The sequence below is a fragment of the Tyto alba genome, unplaced genomic scaffold (genome assembly GCF_018691265.1).
Source record: "Tyto alba isolate M040663 unplaced genomic scaffold, T.alba_DEE_v4.0 Super-Scaffold_2, whole genome shotgun sequence".
Lineage (NCBI taxonomy): Eukaryota > Metazoa > Chordata > Aves > Strigiformes > Tytonidae > Tyto > Tyto alba.
This window is the reverse complement of record NW_024881282.1, coordinates 20,670,521-20,692,842: the sequence shown is the minus strand read 5'-3', so window position 1 is coordinate 20,692,842 and position 22,322 is coordinate 20,670,521. Positions and strand designations below refer to the sequence as shown.

At 38.0% G+C, this 22,322-nt stretch overlaps 1 protein-coding gene across 5 annotated transcripts in view; it reads right to left on the bottom strand.

The window, feature by feature from the left end:
- The window catches only part of SGCG (sarcoglycan gamma), a 145,144-nt gene extending 128,841 nt beyond the window's left edge, over window positions 1-16,303 (bottom strand). For 3 of the 5 annotated variants that reach the window (XM_042791917.1, XM_042791918.1, XM_042791919.1), the window contains exon 1: window positions 15,957-16,300. The gene's annotated coding sequence lies outside the window, so the exon portion shown is untranslated. Of the gene's footprint in view, window positions 1-15,956 lie in introns of all 5 variants that reach the window. The other 2 variants (XM_042791922.1, XM_042791921.1) reach the window with 2 other exon arrangements.
- Between the last annotated feature and the right edge of the window lie 6,019 nt (window positions 16,304-22,322).

Sequence of the window (22,322 nt, the reverse complement as noted above, 5' to 3'; positions counted from 1 at the left end):
ATTTACAGTTTTTATTAGTAAAGTTTTTAAATTAACAAGAAGACATAAAATTAACAGAGAAGTCATAAAGGCTATGACAGTCATTTTAGCATTACATAACCAAAAGCTATTACAATTTTTTATGACTGAACAGAGTAACAGGAGTATCCCATCAGAAAGGAGTCAGATGTCCAGCATTTCATCTGAATAGATGGAAAGTACTCACTACTACCAATTATTGGAAGTTTAGAGAAGTTTCCACTTTCCTTAAGAATTGAAGGGGGAATAAACTTGTTCATTTACATGATTTTATAATGAGTAGAGACAATTACTGAAATTTCAAACACTACTTACCAGTATTTAATAGTACTATTTAAAAATTAGAAAGCTATAAAATTTGTCTTGCTCAGGTAACAAGTCAACACAGACTACCAGAACTACCACCTCAATATTAACCTGCACTGTCAACAAAATTACCTCATTTCAGTGATTGGATGAATACTGAATATTGTAACACTCATGTACTGTGAAACAGAAGTTATTCTTTTGCTCAGTACCTACAGGAAATGGAACTCTGCTTTTTCCTGGACAGAAAAGCATTTCAACTACTTTCATGTTAGTATCTTCTGTTGGATTAGCATCTGAACACTTTGTAACATTTATCTGTGTCATAAATGCCATTTTCATAGGTAGTTACCATCACTCAATTAAACCTTTAATCCTCATAGACTTTCTGAAACATTACTTATAATGAAACCCTAAATATAATGCAGGAAAAAAACAGAACTTTTCCATTTTCAGCTGCTCTACTACTAACTCAAACTCTAGTTTTAGAATCTCTTACTAAATTTTTCATAATAACCCAAGCATTTCTCAGTACAAGTCAGTTCTTGAATTTAAAGTAGTTATCAGCACAGATAGAGAATATGTAACATGAAAGTTTAAAGTATATTGGCAAATACATATCTTCAGAAATACAGGATTTTATTTTAGTTCTTTTATTTGTCCTGTGATTTTATGAAGTGTTTCAAGAGTACTCTTTGAATAATGTCATGTTTAATTGTGCCCTGGTATAGAATGTTAAAACTATGTCAGTAACAATACGTAAAGACAGTGCATGCATCTTATTATAGCATTGTGCTTACTGTGTCTAACAGAGTTATACTGGCAGCAGCCACAGCAATTTCCACAATAGTTGCTGGAACTCAAACACCTGCATGTATCTGCATATACCTCTAAACAGACAGCTATCCCTAACTCTCTCCAATGATACATAGGCTACTGTATGATCTCTAACTCTTTCGGGAGATATTGTCCACTTAGTAGAGATATAAAGACATTCCTTCCATGTTAAAGCAGACTTACTTCACTTACTGTAAGAGTATACCATTTCCCAGAACCGTTATCGCATGATTTAATACCCATTATAAGTAGATAATTGAAACTGCTTTGATTATCTTTCAGACATTTTTATATACCAGTGTTGTGTTCTTCACATTATCAACACATAGTTTAAGATTCTCATTTGTTCCTTCCAACTGATTCTAGAGAATAAAGATATAGTGTAAGACTATTTTACAAGAAAAAGCGATAATCTTTTATTTTCATTAGAATCACCCTGTTTCCTTAATCTTCTGTGACTATAGAAGATATCACCAGTTCTCCCTATTTCTCATGCAGTACCAAGTGCTTTCTTGTGACGAAAGCCTAGAGTGTCTCAATTGTATCTCATGATTTTTTTCTCGTTAAAGACCTAGACTGTGAAAAGCATAATTTATGTAATTAATGCTAAATGAGTTTACATCTAAAACTAACAGGAGGAAGAGACATGCCAGCATCTCCTTTAGAATAATGTCTGCATTAACAAGCTATTCAAAAGGATGAACAGAAAGAATGAGTTAATTTTCCAGAGTTACTCAGAGAAAGTCATGGCAGTCTCTTCACCTATTATCAGGATCAGGCAACTCCTATGTGATGTCTGTTGCAGCTGATTTCAGAGATAGCTTGTAACTACAATCAACTTCAGTCAATCCACTTATTGTCAGGTATGCATTTTCTTCTTTTTTCACATGACTGCAGATAAAATAAAAACATTCTCACTGATGGTTCTAGTTAACTTACTGCTTTCTTATTGTCATTGAAGAATACAGCAGAATGGAAGAGAATTAAGAAAGAAATGGTTACCTATTGCTTATGTACTTTTTTTTTTTTTTATTGCCATACATACTTATTTTCCATTTTAATCACTCACATTTTTATGCAGCACAAAAAGACAACCTGGTAATTCTGAACCAATGGGGTCAACTGGGGCAGCATAAGTATTTCATGCATTTCAAGATCCTGGAGGACTTTACAGAGTGAAAACACTTTGAACCATTTCCTTTATCAATAAATTCCTGATGAACTCAGATTCCAAACTCATAAGATTACAGGTTGAAAAAAGAAGAGAGGCCAAGAGACATAATATATTTCTGTCTATACACATAAATATCTTTTTTACAATGCAGTCCCCAAACTCATGCCTCTAATTTATAGTAACAACAATTTCTCATTCATCAAATTAATGTACACATTCATATTTTGCTGTTGAAAAATTTCAGGAAGTAGCATTTTGGCTTTGGGAAATCAGAGTGCAATTCACATCAAGATTGGGGAAAAAAATTTAAAAAAAAAAATCTACATGGACGTGCCTACGTGTCAAAAAAGCTGTACTCTACCAACAGAAGACTTTTTCAGTTTCCCCAAAAAATGTATTTTAGGTGCCTTAGAGTATCTGAGGCACCTACATGGAGTTACCAAATATGGGAGACTTCTGTCCTTCTATAGCAACAACTATTGGCCAGATAGGACACCATCGGGCCCAGATGCCTGTTTTCAGTCAACTGAACGGCACCCTAACCAAAAGCACTCTTGGAACTCTTTTCCTGAAGTTTTTATCAGCTCCAAACACAATCACAGTATTTAACAAATATGCATACTGACAATTATGCTGTTCCTCTGGTAAATAAGACGAAAGCTGACAGGAAGGTTATTTCTCAGAAAGAACACTATTGCAGATCAAGCCTGAAGACACTGTCTGTGATAATCTTTGCATCTCCAAAGTTTTAGCAGGTCTCAACAGGTTGAAATTTGACTCAAAATTCCTTCAGAGTAAGTTAACAATTCACAAGAAGGATCCTGTTTGTGCAGACGCTTGTACTGGTTGAGAGATACCTTGATATTTCAGTAGGATCTTTATCCCTATGAAAATTCTGCATATGGGAGACATGTCAAAATTTTATTTGCAGCTTCCTTAGCTCCTGTAAATAACTTTAGTTCGACTGTCACAACTCATAAGTAAGAGACAGAAAAACCACATAGTAGCTCAGCCTGACAAGACAAATTCAGGTTCAAGTAGTCCTGTGCTAACTACTAAATCTGTACTATCTTTTTAGAACTTTTTGCCACATGAATAAAAACATAATTGCCAGGAAAAATGAATGTCTCGTAGACATAGCTGTGAGGTAAGCTTGTAGTGAATTCATCCAAAGCTGTATTCCTATAGCTCCACTAGGTATTCCAAAACCTCATGGAGCTGCAATTTAAATGAAAACAGGATTTTGTATGCAGCCATAAAAATTATTTTAGTCTAGTCACTTCTGCTGTTAATTAGGATTTTCTGCACACTGTGCAAAAAAATCTCTTTGAGTTCATGCTCATCATTTACACAGTGAGCTGGAAGCTGCAGTACTCATGGTAAAGAGACTGACCCTGAGTCAAAGATTATACCTGAAAATGACAGTACAATCAATAACCTCTAATGACGGATAGATGAGAAGCAGATTTCACAGATGGCCTCAACTGTTGGATATTTGCATGAGAAGCTGATTTCTGAATAGGCATGGACCTTGAAATAAGCCTGTCAGCCAACAGTGGATGCAGCAAATGTCTGCTGGAAACATGGGCTAGAAAAATGAGGAAAATTTTCTGTACTTGCTCACCAGCCTGATTTAGGACTATAAACAAAACACATGAATCAGCATGCATGTCCGAAAATTATTATCTGGCAATATAAGGTCCTCAATCAGTTTTGCATTCATCACAGATAAGTCTGGCATGATCAACGACGTATGTGCAGGTACCAAGTACATAAGCAACCCGAGTCAAAAGTCTACTGGCATCCTTAGGTACACCTGTATTTTTTGTTGGAATGGGGGACTGAAAGGATTTGTTATTAGCATATTTTTGTACTCAGGTGAGCAAATAATAATAATAGATACTGGTTTGGGGTTATTGACTGAACTGGCTACAAGTTAACCTATCATTCAAACACTGAAAGAAAAAAAAAAAAAAAAAAAAAGAAATCCTGAATACAGATATAGACAAATTGCTGTAATTTACACATACTTTCAAAATATTCCAAATAATTCAGTAAGTGTTGTGTAAGAGACATCATGTATAATGACAGCAACAATTCCAAGTGTTAGATACCCCCGTGTCTTAGATTACCACAAGAAAAGAGAATCCCAAAACTGAGAACAGTTTAGCAATCTTTAGTTTTAACTAGAAGATAATAGAGATACACAGCACCATACTTCAGGGGAGGGAGGGTTGTTTTCTTTAAGCATTGGTATTTCATTTGTCTTAGATTTAAGATTAACCTTCACATATGGGAATAAAAAAGCAATGACAGTGAAAATTCCCTTATCATCTATACATACTTCCTTTATTGCTCAAAGGCTAGTGTTTCAAAAAATGTAATCTATTCCTATTCTCATGAAAAGGGTCTCTTAAATAGGGATTAGAAAGGCAGGTACAAACTGGACAAAGAGCAGAATCACATATATATATATCTCATCATTATACAGTATTAAGAACCCAGTAACCCATGTTGATGGGTTACTGCAGACACTTGAGAATTACAGTAACTTCCCCTAAAAAGGCAGGTCTGATGACACTGCTGTTTTGCTCTCAGCCATCAGTCAAATTTTCTGGTAAGAAGACAGCATATGCTAACAAAAGGGTATTATCAAAGAAAGGAAAAAAGACCTTTTTCCATAAATGTATGTGTTTTCCTTGAAGACCTGTTACTTCAGCTGGGGATCAGGGAGGGTGTAGTTTCACTACTGATCTGGGTAAAGTTGACTTTGCCTTTCTTTTAAGAAGTCAGAATTCAAGATTTCAGTAGCCTCCAGTTTGCTATAATCCTAAACATGCAATGCTCAATACTAACATGAAACCAACTATATTTCTGAAAATGCAGCATCTTTAATTGCATTATCAATTTCTTAATGTATGCTCTTGTATTAGAATCTATTAATAAAGGCCTGTGCAATACCATCACATTGTCATAGATTTCAAAGCAACATTCAGTTGCACCAAGAACTGAAGCGCGTATACAGCGCTCAACCTGAAATAATCTTTCGGAACAGGGAAAGTCCTTACTGATATCTTGGGTAAGTTCTTTGCAAAACTTGACTGAAATGTCCTGGTAATTACACCCCTGAAAATGCAACGATGAGGGAGTCTACTTATCCCCCAAAGCACAGCTTTTTTTGGCATTTTTTTAGTGGTATTTAAACCAATTAGTATCACAATTTAACGTCATGACTACTAATGATGTTTTAGTTCAAAGGAGTAATAAGTGATTCAGATCGTATAAATTTTGTGCTGTAACTTTCTCTACACAGATGGAGCAAGAAGAAAGCATTGAATGAACTTGAATTAAAACGCAACGTTTGACAAGATAATTTGACCCCAGTAGAAAGCTATCTGAACACACTCCTTTGAGACAGATGTCCATTTGCATCTGACCACAGCATCCATAGCATACAGGTGAATGTAACAGAGGCCATATTTCTGACAAAAAATGATGTTTATGAAAATATTGTAAGAAACAGGTCAAGGACTGACACTTCCATCACTGGCATGTTCCCCTACCTCTCTGCATCTGAGACTAAGAGACCTCCTAGCCCAGAAACTGTCTCTGGACCATCTCCACATGATGGCTACCAGTGAAAGGCCATCAATATGAATACTCTGCTTTGAATGACATATATGCACCCACTATAACATCTGTGGCAATGGATTTGACAGCTTAATTACTTAATATTTTGTTTTATTTTATTTCTGACTGATAATTTCACTGACTGTGATCACACAATGAGAAATGGTGAATAATGAGCTCATCTTCACCTTTTTTCATGCAACTCAATGCCACCAACTTCTGTCATGTTACCTTTTAGCACCTCTTTTACAAGCTGAAGAGCTGTAATCTGTATGATCATCTGTTGAAGAAGGTATACCATCTCCTTGACATGTTTTCTGCCTTTCCCTGGATTGTTTAGAAACTCATTTTTTTTTTTAAGGTAGAATAACTGTAACTGCCTATGGTATTTAAAATTAACAGAAACAAGTAATTTTTTTCCATTATATATTTTTTTTGCATTGTACTTGGTTCCTATTCTTCTACTTTGTAATACTCCATTCACTATTCTGATCATCACTGAGCTGTGAACTCACATTTTCAGAAAGTTATATTCCGTAATTCCAGTACTCCTCTTTGAGGATCCAACAGTATTCAAAAACAGATGACTGATGGCAAGGGCTAAAGCAAAGATTCTTTGGGAAGTTACTTAGCATCTCTTGAGAATGAAAGTTACCTGCCCAGGAAATAATGCTGCTGTTTTAGTAGCAAGTACCTTGATTAATTCACTATTATTCAGCTAAAGCTCTCATCTCCCTACTAGATTTCTTCTTCAAATAACCTATGAGTGCACTGAACAGCGTATGTTTCAGTATCTCTTATCCCAACATCTCACTGGCAATCTGTCTCATCTGGGGTAAAAAATAACCATTTATTCCCACTCTTTCTTCCCAGGTTTTTAAGTAACTATTTGCCTTTGACAGAATCTTCTCTCCTACAACTCAGGCTCTTTGAGAGTTTTTGGTAATAAATATTTCAATAACTTTGAGGAAATTCATTGATAGTTCTCTTGCATGTGTTCTTTACTTATGTCAGGAGATAAAACCCAATTTTTTCTATGACACTATTCCAGAACTATGTATGCCATATCATATGTCAAGGAATAGGTTGACGATATGCTGAAGCTTTTGACAAATAGACTAGGAATACACATAAGTGCTCTCTCATTGCTAGCAAAGGAGACCTCAATCAGATTTGGTACAAGCAACTTGGAAAGCCTGCTCCTTTAAATTTTAAAGCAGCTCTTTAAAAGCATACATTCATATTAGATATGTGATGGAAGAGGAGGAAAAAGAGCAGCAAGAATCAGAAACGCCCTTTGTAGAATAGAACTTTAAACAGAGAGTGGAAGCAATAGACAACAACATGACAAAGGGCTTCTGTAGAAAACTTGTGTCTACAAATAGTGCCTTGTTAGAATAAGCTAATCCTCCACAGTGATCGAACACCAGAGCAGGAAAAAAGTGCACAAAGTCCAAAACAACCAAAGACTTGAATGTTCACAGTCAGTACAAGACCAGGTGGGAGCTGCTAAGATTAATCTTTCACTGGATTCAAGAAGTTTTCAGAGTGTCTCCTGCTTTTTTTTTTTTTTTTATTTTAAACATCCATCTTTCCCATCCCTTACAGAATAACTGGAACAAAAGCGCTCATCATCCTTTCTGCTGATGCTGGTGACAATGTAAAGCAGAAAGTGAGCTTCATAAAACCATCAAATCATTCATAAATACATATGAGGTAGTTCTGATCTGTCAGTTAAAAGTGGAACCTCCCTTAGAACATGTATTTTTCACTTAAAAATATATCATATATTAAAAACAATACACAGTCTTGAAAGAAAATAAAAGAATTCTCCCTCCCCTGCAGAATGTTAGAATTGCTCTTCTGCTTATGAAACTGGGTGCTGAAGCCAAAGCATCAAGTGCTGTACTAAGCCCAGACATATATATTTTTATAAAGTCAGTTGCTACAAACATCATATAAAGTGTTTCATACCTTGCATCGTTCTTCCAGGTAAGAAAAGAAATTATATTATTTTTCACCTTTCTTTCTCCAAACTAAAGCTTTACTCACTAGAGCAAAATTGTGAAAACATGCAAAGTAACTAAATAATTTTTGCCCAGAACAAACTGCTAAAGAAATTAACCTCTCTTTTCTTTTAGAAAAATCTTCAACTGTATTTTGAATATATTAATACTTTTTTTCAAAACAACAAATTCAGATGATCTGTGGTCTTTATAACACTTCTTGGGATGGAAGAAAACTTCCATAATTTCAATTAGCTAGCTCATTCCACATGCAAGCATAGAAATATCTGCTCTTTTGAAAAACTGTTGTATGCTCAACAACAGAATTAGTTTCACATTTTTGTAGCCTTTTCAATTAAAATTTTTCTTTAAAATTTTAGAATCCCCTTTTAAAAGAATTAGCCTGACTGCAGACATCTACCTCTAAATATTTCCAGACTGGTTGATGTCCAAATCCTTCTATGGATGGAATACCCAATATATCGAGTCGTAGAAACATTTTGGTTGGTAAAGAACTTTAAGATCATATGTGACAAAATAGAATTTTTCTAGTTTAGCAAAAACAGTTGAAGGAAATAAAATCCTGCAAGGAAAAAAACCCTAGTCAAAGTAACATAGTTTCAAAAGAGACATGATTGTAAAAACAAAAACAAAACCCTGAACAAATTCAAAATCCTGTTGAATTAATCTGTGAAAGTTTGAGGAACCAGGTAAGCTAACTGATAAAAAGTTAGTTTCACTGGTGATATAACATACCCAAAATATCATGTTTTCTTGACAAAGGAGACCTGGCTCCCCTTGCTTTTTGGTTTACTGTCCTGGACTTAATGAGCTCACTACACATTCTGGAGGGATGGCCCATAGACTAAGGGAATATCTGTATATATACATCAAAACCCAGGAAAAGTGATGGTGATTTATTAGAATGTATTAGAAAACATGGAACCTGAGCATAATGTAAGTGGTATGGCATAAGGGGTGGATACTGTCATGGTTTTGACTGGGATAGAGCTGATTTTTTCTTTTTAGTAGCTAGAATAGTGCTGTGTTTTGGATTCAGCATGGGATTTGGAATGAGAAGAATGCTGATAATACACTGATGTTTTTATTTGTTGCTAAGAAATTAAAGCCTTTTCAACTTCCCATGTCCTGCTAGTGTGCAGGCGCATAAAAAGCTGGGAGGGCACAGTCAGAGCAGCAGACCCAAACTGGCAATGGAATATTCCATATTATATAATGTCATGATCCGTATATAGATGAGGGTCGGCTGGGAAGCAGGCTCTCTCTCTTCTGGGATTGAGGTTTCAGGATTTCTCTCCTCTGGGATTACAAACTGAGAATGGACTGGGCATCAGTTGACAAGGGGTGAGCAATCTCATTGTGTATTACTTCTTTGTATATTTTATTATTATATTTTATTTTGATTATTAAATCGCTTTTATCTCAACCTACGAGTCTCCTTATCGTTATCCCTCCAATTCTATCCTCCGTCTCCCAGGGTGAGGGAGGGTGAGTGGCTGCCTAGTGTTTGGCAGCTTGCTGGGTTTCAACCATGACGTTTACATAGTACACATAGGAGTTGCCAGTTCTCATCAGCAAATCCTGAAGTTGATGTAAGAATAATTTGCTTGCATTTTGGGCTTCCTGAAACTTAAAATGCTGCAACGAATCAACAGCTTTTCTGAACACCATCGATCTTGATTCAGACAAATTCCAATCTATGCAGTAAGCATCCATATTTCCACTGACTGGGAAGTGAAGCAGCATACTGTCACGAGTTTGGTTAACCTGCCACAGGGAAGCCCTGATGTCTGAATGAATAACCACTTAATGCCCAAGCAGCTGCCATCTGCGTGAATTTACTATAAAATGTTAGTTGGAGAATACAAAGCATACACAGGGTATGTTGCATACACATACAAGACATCATCATATATACCATACATACATACAGAAGTAATTCCCCAACCATCATGTTTTTTCCCACCAATGCCCAATGGTTTCAGGCTGCTACACTGAACCTGGTGGAATCACAGTATGGGAGTCTGTAATTGCCTCAAAGAATTTTACATACTGATAGGAACAGGAGAGCATTCTTCACACTGACAAGACCATTAAGGTTGTTCAACTGGACTTGTCCTGCACTGACCCAAGCAGTTAAAGAACTTCCTGGGATGAGCTTGCATTAGCCAGCCAGTGAACTAAGGGAAGAAGAAGATCCCACTGTCTACAAGGTTTAGTGAACACATCGCATGCCTGAAAAGACCCTCAGAAGACCTCCTGATTTCCTTCTAGATCCATGAAGAACACACGTCATCCAACGATCAATGTCCCAAGAGAAGTAATAATATGACCTTGCATTTCAGACAAAAAGATGGCTCTGGCCAGTGCCAAGACACAGTAAATGGTTTTCTAAAAACTGAACCTTCTTTCTAAGGATTAGAAGGCTTCAGAACTCAGTGTCAACTGAAATGACAAGGAGGAGGTGGCAGGCCACCTCTGGACTTCCACAATGGCTGCTACCATACTCTTTTCAAGACTGGTTACAACCTTCTTTCACAAATGATTTGTAGGGGGTTGTTTCCGAGAGTGGAGTGGGAGATTCCAGAAAAATTTATTTCATCAGCCAGATCTTTCCATTTCGATTCTCTTCTCTTGGCGTTTGATTCAAATACTTGCAGGTTTTGAAACAGGCATCACGAAAAGACTGAGTACTTTTTATTTATGTACATGTGCACCTCTGTGAAAAAATATATGTAAAAATATGGGTGTTCTCAAGCCTCTTAGGAAAAATCTTCATGCAAAACTTTATAGCCTAAAGAAGTGTTGTGTCTAAAGAAATCAAGCTGGGGAAAAAGCCATAGAAATGCTATGATCTTTCAGATACAACATCTTTTACAAATGATGTTGTAAATTAGTTTACAATCCCTCATTAACAAAGAAACTTTATTCTGCAAAAACTGCCAGAATTCATTTGTTTCTGAAATCAAATAAATTGCTGCGTTTAGCACAAACATATATATGCTATTTTGTAATTTTTTTGAATTAACACATTTTTGCTTTGTACACATTGTACAATTTCTTGAATCGTGAAACTTCTTCATCAAAACTCCTAAAAGGTATCTACTTTTCTACAATATAGAGAAACATGTTTTTACCAGTAATTTTTTATGATAATAAAAAACAATGGTGTTCACTATACAAAATCCAAGTTCCACAGATCAACTCAGAAAACAAATAAAAGCTGTCTTTCCAGGTTTATACAGACATGATATTATGAAATTTTGAGAATTGTTTATAATAAATTTTCATCTTCAGAAGTAGTGAATGCTTAATGCACAACCACATGTAATTTATTTGGGTATTTTTGTATGATTTACATATGTTGTAGCTTCCAAAAGTAATTCTTCAATTTCAGAGGGTGATTGGTGTTATGTGACTTAAAACAACAGCAATATTGACAAATACATTAATTTGGAACATCATGGAGAGTCTCTCCTCTGAAGTGGAAAAAGAAATAATTAGATGCTCAGTATCACTCTATTAAATCTAAACCCTCACATTCTAAGAGAAAGCAGGTAAATTTAACATCAAATTTAATGTAATGACAATTTGTTAAGAGACTGTAGATTGCTAATGTTTTCAGGAACATACACCCCTAAAAGAGAATCATGTTTTTTAACACTATTTGTAGTTTTCCTATAATCTTTCCATAAATGTGTACAAATGTTGACCTTGTATGACCTTTAGAAATTATCTTAAACATAGTAGTTAATCAAACAGCTCAATAATTTGACATATTATTCCCCACTATTTGCTGACTAAAGTCATTTACTATGAATAATTGTCAGAAACTAAAAGGTAAAACTAGCACATATATTACCTCGGTAATTTTCATGAGGTTTGTGGAGAGCATTTTAATTACAAACAGGTATACATGATGTGATTGCAAGGTACATTGTCCAGGAGTATTTTGACCTAACATTCAGGAAAAGGTATTTGAATTCTCAGTGAAAATTACTGTATTAAAAAGCATTTCTAAACTATAAGCACTTTCTTTACTTGAAAGCTGTGATGTTTTGTAACCAAAATCACTATAACAGAAATATGTATTATTCCTGCTTTGGGCTTTATAACAGAAGATAAAAGACAATGACACCCATATTTATAGACTCATACAGTACGCATGGACTGAAACCTGTTGCACTGGTTTTATTTTAAAAATAGGTTACCATACCACATTCAGAGAATCATTACCAATTCACTGACAAACCTGAACACTTTATTAAGAGGGGCTGCTCCAGTTTGTCCTGATAGATAATATTTAAGTTTATTAATAGGTGATAGATGACAGAGTATACTTGTTAAATCTGAGCATGATATCAGCCCAAGGAAAGCTAGAAGCCAGAGCTAGAAGTCCTGGTATACAGGACTAAAATTCAGAATAATCATGCTAAACTGGAGACACAAGCTAGGAGAAAATTAAGATGTAATTCAGGAAGTTAAGTAGTTTAGCTAAGGTTAGTCAACTGAGGAAATACAGGATGAGGACAAATAATACGTAGCTATTCTTCAAAATGGAATTTTGGTGGTTAGAGTTACCAAGAGCTGAAAGTGATCAGCAATAGAATATTCCTGCATAAAAGACAACACATTGCCTTGAAGTGTAAACTAATCTTTATAGTTTACTCATTGGTAAGGCTACAGCTTTGTTTTTTCACAGAGGGTACTCTACCTAAGGCATACAGAAGAACTGAAACAAATTCAGCAGTAAATATGAACTGCCAGAGGTCTGGAAAAGGTGACGTAAAAAGAAAAATTAAATAATTAGGAGTCTTTCAGTTGAGAGGAGACTGTGTGGAGATGTAACAAAAGACAGGGAAAAACACCCAGAATGGGCATGCAAAGTGAAAGCTCACACTGCTCATTCTGCAGGCATGCTATTTGTTTGTGGCACCAGAAGGAATCCTCACCCAAAAGCTAGCCCTCACTTTCAACAGATTTATAGTATGTACTCCTCAGTGCCTGGCTGTTAAACTTGTACATAAGATGGAATTTTCTTTAGTCAGTATTCCGTTTTGTATCAGCCTCTTGCTTCTACAGAAACACTACACTCACTCAGCTAGTTTCACCATGATTTTACCTAGTCCAACCACACTGCAGACAGGTTTAACAATGAAGTAACACATTTTCTGCCATGGTTTAAGAGAAGCCTTCAAGAGAAGGCTTTAAAGTATAGCAGTACAAGGTTTGCAAACAGAACTACAAAAAAAATGCTGTATATGCAACCATAGCTTTCAGGTAAAAGCAAATACCTCAACTATTTCTCCAGGTATACCATTACCCCAAATCCTCAAGTTATGCATTATCTTCAAAGGTGGTAACTTAGTTTTTATGGTAAAAGTTCATATCCAAAAAACTCTCAATTTCTAAATTGTTACTTTTTTTTTTTTTTTTTTTAACCAAACCTCCCACACTACCATACCTTAATGGCATTTTATATGACCCCTTGCTTCACCTGGCCATTTTCACTGCTTTAAATTTCACATGCTGTAAAAGAACATTTGTTCAACATACGGTTACAATTAAGCTCCTGACTTCTAACACGACATCAGCTTTCGATAGCTGTATCTACATACAATTTGGCCATGTTATCAGAATAGGAAGCTTGTTAGTCAAAAAAACATTTTGCTTCAGTATGTTAAAAAAAGGCGTAATTCCATACTTCACCTCTGCACAGCTTAAACTCTGCTGAATCAACAGTACATTTGTGAGTTTAACTGAGATGCCGATATGAAGAACATGAACTGAAATACCTGTTTATAAAACTAAGCACTAAATCCATAGGCATCCAACTATTAAACCTGTAATCAAAATCTTAAATTAGACCCCTACATAACTACATTAATTTCTTCTTACCTCTTAGTTACATCCTAGCAGTCATTTACAAGCAATATATTCACTTTCACAAAAACCATATTGAAGTTAGTCAATGACAGTTTAGAATGACACCTTCTTTTAATGTACTACACACGCTCCCTCCTATGCAAACCAAGTTTTAACTGTCATGCTGTCAAGAAGAATGATAATTCCCTAGTCATATCTATCTTTTTAAGGAAGTAAGAACTACAGAACATTTTACAATAGAAAATTGCTTCATATGTTTAATAAAATCTGCCACTTGCATGAAAGCTCAGAGAGATGTTCTATTTGAAGCTGACAATGGGAAAAAAAAAAAAAAACAAAGAACAAAACACACAGAAGTGGGAAGCATTTCAAGTTTTATACACGCCTATACTTTTTCCTCAGCCCTCTCTCAGCTTAATGCAATATAGAAGTCCATTAATAAAAAACTGAGCATACATAAAGCACTCTCAAAGCTGCACTGGGTCATTAACTGTGATAGACCTTCTTAGGGAATATAACTGTGTGTTTATTAAGAAAGTCCCAATCTGAAAATCACCTTAAGTATAGTGCCTTATCAATGTCCAATGATCAATCACAGGCATTACCTGCAGTAACAGATGTATGTTGCTCAATCTAGTCTGCTTTTGAACGCTCCCCTAAATCTGGCTCCAAATTTCTTACACTATTAAAACAAAACAAAAAAGCTATACATACTTTTCTGATCTAACAAAACTGAGCTCATTGCATTTAAGTTTTTCCTTTGATTCTTCCAACAGACATTGTGGGACTACCTTGGTACTTGAAAATCTGGAAGTAAAACAGAATTTAAGGTAGATTATATCCGACGTAACCATGGGAGTTAGTGCAGAACATTGTCTATAAGGGGGACCTCACCTGATTTCTAATTATTTATATCTTTTCACTGTCAGGGCAGTTTGCAATCTATACTTCTTTGTTCCAGCTGGTAAGGAAGGAGGCTTTTGAAGGTATAGATTATTTTTGTTTGTTTCTGAGGTGGTTCAATGTTGTTTTTTCACTTTGTAGCAAAGGTACATAGAACCTCTGTGGGGCACTCTGTTCACTTCCTTAAATGATTTTAGAAGAACTAAGCAAAAAAAAAAAAAAATCTGACTTACTGTCCTTTGTATAAACTGTGAGCAAAGGGGGAATAAAATAACTGTGAAACATTTAAAGTGGGATTTAATCTCCAATAGTGTTAATGATATTCCACATATTTTACTAAAAGTTTATACTTAATCAGCAAATGTTCAGTTTAAAAGCCCCAGCAAAGCCTGATTCAAAAAGAACAGCAGTGCATTTACAGTTATGTCATACAACACAACAAATATACCGAAGTCTCAGCTGTACCGCTATGCTTTCCTTCTGGTAAGATTTTGTCGTTTGTTTTCTTCTCTTAAACATATCTAAGCTGACACAAGGAGGTGATCAAATTTCACAGGAGACTAAACCGTGGCCATTAAAGATGCCGACACTATACCTCTACCGATACTTAATCCTACCTCTCCGTAACAAACGGCAACTGAGCACGCCAGTGAGACAAGTTCAGCGAACCGCCGCTCCCGCCACGCGAGGGGAAGCCGCAGCACCCACTGCCCACCGCCAACTGCGTTGCAGACCCCCCCCCGCCCCACGCTCCCCTCCCGCGGGGATCCTCGCCGGCTTCTCCCTGCCCCTCACCCCCGCTGGAAACTTTCTGCCGGCCGCAGCCCCGCCGCCCGCCCCCGGGCGCCGAGGCAAGGGCAGCCCGGCGGCACGGACCGCCAGCCCGCACGCCACGCTCCCCGGCCCTTCCCCGCCGCACCCACAGCGGGAAAAAGCATCGCCTCGGCGACCCGACGGAGTTTCTAGAGCACGAAGCGGCTCTTGCCCCCCACCAAAAAAAAAAAAAAAACAATTAACAACGATGTGTTGCCTCCTCGCCGCCTTCCTCTGCCCTTCGCCCCGCGGCAAGCGGCGGGGGGATAACTTTTGAGATGCCACTTGCCCTCTCTCGGCACTCTGGGCCGGGCCGGGGGCGAAGCGCTCACGGCTACGGGGACAGCGTGAGGGGCGGTTACCTGATGTCCCCTCTCGGCAGCAGGGCAGAGTCCCCGCGGTCCCCTTCATGCCCGAGGGGCTGGCGAACCCGCCCTGAGGCACAAGTCTTCATCCAGCTTCCTCCTCGCAGGCAGCGCCTCCCACCCCCGTCCTGGCGGGGCGGCAGCCCCGGGCGCTTGGGCGGGCGCCGCTCTCGCAGCCTCGCCAGCGCGGCGCGGAGGAAAGGAGGGCCGAGGGGTGGGGAGGGAGGAGGAGAGGCCGAGCGGGGGACGGGAAAGGGGCTGTGCCCGCCCTCTCCGCTCCTCACACCGCCCCGCGGGCACGGAGGCGGGACCCCCACCCCAACCGCCACCCTCCCTGTGGCAACAGGCGACCGGCGCGGCTGCACCGGCCCGGCTCTGGGAGATACAGGGCGCTCCCTTCGCCACGTCGCAGCCTGTCTCCCCGGCTGTGGCGGGCCGGGCCGGGCCGGGCCGGGAGCGGCCGGCGCCTCCGGAGGGCGCCCCCCGCCCGCTCGGCGCTCGGCGGAGTGCGCCTGCGCGGGGGGGCCCGGGGCGGGCGGGCCTGGCCCCACGGCGGGTCGGCCTGAGGCGGGGAGTGAGTTTGGGGCGGTGGCGGGGAAGGGAAGGGCACTCGGGGTCCGCCTGGGAGGTCCGAGTCTGGGAGCCGTTTTCCTGGAAGTCTCTGAGATGGGTGGTAGGAGCCGGGACAGGACGGAGGTTGTGGAGGGCACACAAGGAGTAGGGAACAGATGTCAGATGAGGTTGGGTGAATACGGGGTTGGGAAGTTTGGGAGGAGCAAAAAAGTATCTGGGAGGTAAAGAGGGAAATTGCCTGTGACAGAGAAGAAGGATGACTTGCCGATTTGGCACATAAATGATAAATAAATTTTTTCTGACAAAGTTTATGGCAGGGACATTCGGAAATGCAGAGAGGAGTGAATACCCATGGAATAACTGAAAAGGAGAAAGGAGTGAGAAAAGGTTGTCAGGCAACAAAGGGGAAAAAATTATTATGTGAGTGGACAAAGGCAGGATTTTAGAAGGTGAAGAGAATGTTAAAAGTCTTGGGGAAGCCAAAATTTTGCAGGGCTTGGGAGGAAATGCACATGAAACTGGGATGACGGCTATGGAGGAGAAGTTTGGCTGCCTTATAATGGAGGTTGGGAAATGAGCCATTGAGGAAGGGAATATAAATGGGATTTTAGGAGAAATATACATGATTGAAAACATTGTAAAAGTAGGAAATAAAGGAAGCACTGCAGGAATTGTTGGACAAGAATGGACTTGGAGATCAAAACAACAAATCATAGCTTGAAAGAATTTCAACTTTTAGCCAACCCAATCTGAAGCACATATGGGCATGTAGTTTCATTGCTTTTAATTGTTTGCTGATGAGAAAGGAAAGCTCATGCTGCTAAACTGAAGTTCTCATGGCAGTTCACAAATGGCTCCTGTCCCTCAAGTAGAAAGTGATTGTGATATGAGATGGGACACATGAAACTGGAACAGGGCTTTATGCTGAAGTGTGTCATTGAAGTATTTACCACAGAAATGAGAGGAGGAAATGCTGACATCAAATTCGTCTCTCTATCCAGATTATCATTTATGTGTGGAATAACCCGTTCCCCCATTGACTTCCTGCAACTCTTTGGTATGATCTACAACACTTCAAGGTGTTTCTCTTTTTCAGTCAGAGTTCCATTCTGGCTTCTTCCAGCCCCTTGTACCTCAGCTATTCTGGGGCAGCTGTAGTGAACTGTAGTGAAATTGTGTCTGGCACAAGACTTGTGTTGTATTAGTGATTTAAAATAAAGTATTGTAGGCACAGAATAACCAGGGTATAGATTGGATTAAAAAAAAAATAGCCAACCTTCTTTAGTGTAGGACTGTTATCCATATCATTCCCTTTGGTTTTCTGTCTTCATTATTCTTCCTGCTCTCTATTGTGCAGGATCTTGCTTCTTGTGGCTCATCAATCCTACTACCACTATACCAATGTCTAAAAATGCTTTTTAATATTTTGTATGTATAGATATTTTTACAAAAGTTCTTACCAGAAATCTAGAGGATGATACTTTAGTAGCCATCTCTTGCATAAAAATCGTGTGCCAGTTTGGACTTCAGGGTGCTGTTGTAGCATTGGTGAAAATAATAATGGTTAATAATAAATGTTTAGCTGGTTGTTCATAGGAGTTGGAAAGTCCCTGGGAATTATCTGTCGAGCTGCTGCTCAGGACTGGAAAAAATTTTGCACATATGAAAGAAGGTGAGATCAGCATTTTCACGTTATTTCTGAGCTTCATTGTTTCTGTTTTTTTGGTTGTCATTATGATCAGTAGCTAATCATGAAATCTTTTGTGAAAGACCCCACTCAGAGGTGCTGTTTGCTACCAGTTTGTATTGTGTGTAACAAATCTCTTTTGCTCCCTTGAACTATTAAGTGTCTGAATTTGAGATAATGTACTGCAAATTATTTTCCTGGATACACGAGCAAGTTAAACCAAAATCAGTGGAAAATTCAGTAATTTTCTCAAAATATGTATGTGGTAACATATGAAAATATGCATGTGTTTTTACATCCAAAATATGATTTTAAAAATAATGTTTTGCAAGTAAAATGCTCACAATATGTTTTAATCACTGGGACAGCAGCAGAATTTAATATGTTGATCACCTAGACTGAAAGGTACTAGTAAGTTGTGCATAATAATCTGTTCCACAGAAAATGAAATATCATTATTGATAGCAGCTGTAAAATCCCTGAAGAAAACTAATTTATTTTGAGTGACTATGTATTCACTTGTTTCTGAAGATGGATCACTTGTGCAGTGGAATAAGCAGTGAGTGAGATAGGAATGTGAGGACATTTGGTTTCGTAATGAACTAACATGTTGATCCATTAGGTTTTGTGGTATCTATACCATCATATAAACAGTTGAGTTCAACTTCTTCCTCACCTGTCCTCATTCCCCATCCACCACTCACTGGCCATCTTGCTTCTGTCTTTTTTTTGGATTCCTACTCAGCTGTAACAGAAGCTAAATTACTTTCCCAATAAGGAAACTCAAGGTCCAAGTTGGAAATAGCTCATACCGACAACATGGATCCACCTGTACTCACCTGGCTCATAGCAGTTTATTCATCGTTATCCAAAGGTACAACCTTTGTGTTATTGCATGACTCTTCTCTGTGCTGTCATGTGCCATGCTGCCAATAATCTGCCAACATAGCTCTATCTTTCAAAAATGCGTATACTGGACTGTGAAAGCCATGCTGTTTCTGGGAAATCTCTCTGGCTTATGCTACATATCCAATACAGTTGTTTGAGCACTAAACAAAAATAGAATAAAGCAGAGCTTTTAATGTTTTGAGGGATTATACTTGAATGATCAGCTTCCTTCTGAGAAAAAATCTTCGATGCTTTTATGAGTCCATCTGCCTGGACACCATACAAACTGTGTAAAGTCAAGGTCCAGAAAATTCAAAGTGGTCGACCTTGTGAGTAAACAATGCAACAGTTCTGAGGCTATGTATCATCACCTGCTTCTTCTGTGAGAACCTTTACAAAATATAAAGTAGTTGCCTTCTAGCAAACCCTTGAAAGCATATTGTCCCCTTCAAGAAAGATGGAGCTTTACCAGAGCTCCATGGTTAGGTATTAGTAATAGCTCCCCTCCTGAAATCTGAGGGCAGAATGACAAGGTGTTTCTTCACATTCAGTCCCAGTGTCCATGAAGAGGACCCAGCCTAGGTTTGAGCTCCAGAAGCCTGAAGCCCTTAAGCAACATTTAGAAGTACACTGTACTTCTTACAAACCTTAGCTCTTGGGGCATGAAGAAATTCAGGCATACTCCTCTCCAGTTTTTCTGTTGCTCATTATATTCCTCACGCAACATCTGGAATTCATGTTTGTCTTTCAGAGCTGTTTAAGCTCGCTATATAGCCTACGAAAAGTTAAGTGTATCACTCGAACATTCTGGAGAATGTTTCTGGACGTTCCTGTCTACTCCTGTTAATTCTACAGGAGCTTAAGCAATAGTTTGAGGATTCATTTGTAAGTAACTGAGGTTTGCAGCTTTTTCTGGCACCTTTTCCACTGAGGAGCCCTAGTACCAGTACCACCTGGTGTCTAGGTACTGGTTCAGCCCGAGGCTCCTTTCAGTGCAAACTTACTAGGTCCAACCAAGAGGAAACCCAGACGGGATAGTTTCCTTGGTGGTCATTCCTGACAGGCAGTATAGATGAGGACCATTACAAATTGCATTCCTCTGTCTAGGACACTTCTAAATTATCCCTTCAGACTTTGTATGCCTGCCTTGCTCCCTTTTTTCCTTCATCCAGCTTGCTTTTTTCCCCCCTCTGATTTGTGAATGTAGACTTTAAAAGATTTCCTGCTTCAAGGGAATTTTACCATATTTAATTTGGACTACATATTTTGCTTGTCTTTTTATACCTTTTTCGATCTGAACAATATGAATGCACTGTTAGCAGAGCATGCACAGTTATCATTTCTGCCAGTTCTGTACCAGTTTATATTGTATTATTTATTTCTCAGTTGCTGTTTTATCTTTTTTTTTTCTTTATCTGTGGAGGAAGGGATAAACTAATTGGATTTGAAATGCCATATAGCAGTTCTAAATGAGGAATTATTCTTTAAAAATAACCTTTTATTATGACATATCTTGTTACAGTAGGGCACACATTGACTGTAAGTTACATTTTTAAATGTTTTTTTTTTCATTCTATGTGCTTAAACAATCAGTAATACAATATAGTTGGATAAGCGTTTTGGTAGTGTGATGGTAAATGTGGTACAGAAGCATGAAAGTTATTGTAAAACAATTGTAGTAGGGTGGCAATTGCCTGAGAAATAATTGTTTCACAATGATATATGTTAAATAGTGTATTCTATTTAAACTGGTTAAATACAACTAAGACTTGTCTTTTTTTGAAAAATGGATTTATCTCCTGAACTTATTAGAACCGTTATTTCTGTAGTCATACAAAGAAGATCAATCTCTGTTATAGGTGATTGTAAACAAGCCCTTTAATGTCCTTCTGAAAACTGGGTTTACAACATTGTTAACAAGGGCTTTTTTGATTGGTTGGGTTTTTTCCTATCTAAATTGTACTCTGTCTTTTGCCAAATTGCTATGAACATGCATGTAGCACAACAATTTTATTCTCAAGTCTTTACTGTCAGCCTAAAAATGTCCTTTCAGGACACTGTAGGGAAATGTGAGTTCCTTGGGGGTCTTCATATTGATAATCAGTACTTTTGAAATTTCTTCTGCGCTGGTATTCAGACTTTATCAAGAACATCATATAATACTGAAGAGGAATCATTTTGTTTTATTAACTCACTAATTCTTGTGTCATCCAGATGAATGCATGCCTACTGCGTGTCTTTTAAATATACCAAGTAATGGGTAGAAGTAATGCTAATAATAAATCTAGTGCTTCAGCTATGTTACTACATTGAAATTTTATTTTACATCATTCTTCTACTGTGCAGTAGTTGTGCTACAGTTACTTCTGCTATCATGTGTTATATCTGTCAAAAAATTTTAAGTTTAATGTATATTGTTATGTGCATCTTTGTTTCATTTACTTTTGGGAGTACAGATTACACGTGTCCCTGTAAGGAGCACAGGGAAAGTAAATAAAAATAAAGAAACCAAATATTGTTCATTACAACAATCAATACAGAGACAAATTAGTACATAGTAGTACTAGCATGAGCATGTCATGAATGCTACCCTGTGTGTAGGCTGTTAGGAATATATATAACTCACTGTTGTGAGTTGTACTGAATATATTCAGTTATATACATGGTTAAAGATTTACAGACCATTAGTTTATGTACAGTAATGCATAGAGAAGTTCCTTGATAAAAGGATAAAACCAGTTAAAATAGTTCATGACGATCGGTATAGGATTCATTACAAGTGCGTCAGGTCTTATGCCACAATCTCACACGTGGAATAGTGATGTGCCATCTGTCCTGTGCCATTGCTTCTGTCCTGACTAAAGCGAGAAAAATTTGGACTGTTACGAAATACACATACAATTTGGAGTCTTTCAGAATTGCTTATACCTAATTGAAGCAACTATCACCTTTTAATGTAGAGGCTACACTGATATTTAGATGTGTATTCTTCCATGCGAGGTGAGTGATGCAGTACACTCCAGATTTTCCCTAATGTGCTCATAGAATTTCTACAGTATATTCTTACAGAAGTTCAGAAAGGTTCTGAAGATAGATTCCAGTGTAACAGATCACTTATGACTTGTAAGAAAATATACAAGCTTCTGAGAGTCCTCAGTCTTGTGTTTCTGCTGTTCTGAAACACAATGAAGAGACAGACATATTTACCCACTGAG